General features: G+C 31.3%; 1 pseudogene across 1 annotated transcript; it reads right to left on the bottom strand.

Annotated features, from left to right (window-relative positions):
* Positions 1 to 1,594: 1,594 nt before the first annotated feature.
* LOC149537652 (protein GLUTAMINE DUMPER 1 pseudogene) lies at positions 1,595 to 2,521 on the bottom strand (annotated as a pseudogene). Its single transcript, XR_016356383.1, has one exon. The product of XR_016356383.1 is annotated as a protein GLUTAMINE DUMPER 1 pseudogene (transcript).
* Between the last annotated feature and the right edge of the window lie 204 nt (positions 2,522 to 2,725).

Raw genomic sequence — 2,725 nt, 5'->3', positions numbered from 1 at the left:
AAGCTACCAGAATCACATAAACTACAAAGGTAATGTAACAAGGCCAAACTTGATGTGAAAAGTTATGGTGTTCAAGAGTTTAGGAGCTATTATTTTTTATATTAATAAATGACCAAATAAGGGTGTTGGTCCTTATGAAACTATATTTGAAAGGTGTAGCTAGAAACATATTAAGAACAAACAAATATAAATGCAACAACTAGAAAAATTTGTTAAAATGTAAGCACAAGCAGTGGCTAGACAATGTAAAGAGGTAGGAGTAACAAAATTGTATATATAAGTACGGATAATAATAATAAACCAAATTTTCATTTTCCTAAAATAAAAAATCAATTAAAAACTACTACACGTAAGTAACATTTATTTATCATAATTGGAGTCTAGTTAAAAGATTAAAATAACTTTGATGTCCCCATTGAGTGGTAGGTAAAAGAACAACCTCCCTAGGAACTAATGTTACTAAAACTATTAATAAAATTGTTTTAAAGAGAAATGGAACAAATGTCAATATAATATGGTTTAGAAAATATATGCTAGATATGTTCTGACTGAAATAATTATCAATGATGATCCATTTTATTTCAATAGAGTTTATGAAAACTATGATAAAGAGAGTTATTTTTTATCATTGAACTTGGATAGTATGAATTTTACACGTTTGATATCTATAGTGTTAGTATAAGCATACTATATAGTAAGGAAACTTGGGAAAAGATACAAAATATTTTGTAAAGCCTTGTAAATCATGTTTTGGTCCTTAACTATCTAGTACTTAATCACAAAGAAGGCTCATTTATCCTAGTCAGTAGCTCCTATACTTTATATTTGAGATTTTCTTCTAGCATTTGATAGGACATAGCTTTGATTACCAATTCTACAAGATTTACTTTGGTTGAGAAGAGAAAACATGAGGAGAGTGTATCAAAGTTTTGGATTTCATATGTAGGAAGGAGACATTATAATTAACTATAAATTAGATCAAATACAAAAAGACAAAAAATAATTATGTGCATATATTTTTACTTGGGTTGTGGTCTTGCTAATTATGATCAATCGAGAATGTGTATAAAAATATATTTGAATAATATGTGTTGAAATTATGAATAACTGAAAACAATGCTTTGAACTGATAGAAATAATCACATTAATGAAAGTAGCTTTTACCTCTACTAAGTAAGATACAAAATGTTGATAAACATTTATTTAATAAATTATTGTGTTAGAATCTAACTTCACTTCTATTAGCCTTAAACAAAATTTTCAATTAATAATAATTAATAGAATACAAGATATATCTATTAATGAATTTGTTATACAAGAACCTATTTATTTCACTTCCCTCAGCCTTTAACACAATCTTTAACTAATAATCATTTGATAAGATGCAACATGCATCTAATTGTAAATACCTATTATTAATATAAATTTTGTCTTTCGATAATTATGTAAACCTAGCAACTGCCATGTTTTAATTAATTGTATTTTTATTCCAATAAACTACCATTTGAATGCTCAAGAATCAATGATCAATGATGAGGTTCCAAGGTATGTCTTTTACTACGATGATCTAAATACACGTTAAACAAATGTAACATGCAAGGCAATGAACACTCAAATTCAAAATATTTTCAGTTTTGAGACATGTGAATCCGTTCCTTATAACAGAGAACATGCAGTAGTTTGATCTAGATTAACATGATACAGTTGTCTAAGAGATATTTTCCTTGAGATTGAGTAGCTGTAAAGATCTAAATAAAAGGTAGAGGGTAAGTTGTTTTAATGATGACATATGCAGCTTTGCCAGACATCATAGAGCGTATGGAGGATGCTTTACCTTAGTTCATAGTAGTATCTTTGGAGATCAATCCTCAACAACCCTTCCATTACATACCATATGAGTCTTCATGGATGTTTCCTCCACTTGTTAACCGCTGCATATAAAATTAGGCCAAAACCCTCTGAAGGTCACCAAAAAAAAAAACCCTTGGTTATGAGACCCATAACCATAATTAGAACAAAATATTACAAAACTACTGATAACAATGATTAAACACCATCCTTGTTATTTCACGGTAGCGTTCAATATGTGGTTAAATATATCATGTTTGATCATCCACCATTACTGGTTTGGCAAGAAAAGTTGGCTTCTCTTCCCCTGCCATTATCACCATAACTTTTTCCTCCACACTATCACCAGACATCTGAGTGCCATCCCAATCCCTACACAAAACATGGTTAGCATCTCCATGCTCTCTAGCAGCTGGATATTTAAAATATGAACAAAAAAGAATTAACAAAGCCAAAGCAATCAGAGCAATCATAGCACCAATTCCACCAAGGAGATAAGGAACTGGTGATTTCCATCCATCGATGCTGCCATTATTGCTTGCACTATTCGAAGTAAATTCAGCTTCAGCCTGAAGAACCATGACAAACACCATGACTCAATTCAATGCTTTTTCCTGCTAGAAGAGCCATGAACAATCATAGAACCAACCATATATGATGAACTTGGAGTTCATACTTCTGACCTATTCAATGGGTTCCTGTTTAGATTAATGAAAAGATTATATCTAAAAGTGAAGCATCTTTAGCAAAGGAATGTGATGCCAACAGGTGGGCCAAATGTGTGGGTTTATGGTTAGAAAAGGTAGCAGGCATTAAGCGTGAAAGATGCCATTCTGCTGTTGATGCGGAAAATCGTGTAAGCAAGGGCGTCCACTCA

The sequence above is a fragment of the Cupressus sempervirens genome, chromosome 9 (assembly GCF_028749045.1).
Source record: "Cupressus sempervirens isolate cs-2001-9-10 chromosome 9, ASM2874904v1, whole genome shotgun sequence".
Taxonomy (NCBI): Eukaryota; Viridiplantae; Streptophyta; class Pinopsida; order Cupressales; family Cupressaceae; genus Cupressus; species Cupressus sempervirens.
The sequence above is the reverse complement of the archived record's forward strand: the minus strand, read 5'-3'. Positions and strand labels throughout refer to the sequence as shown.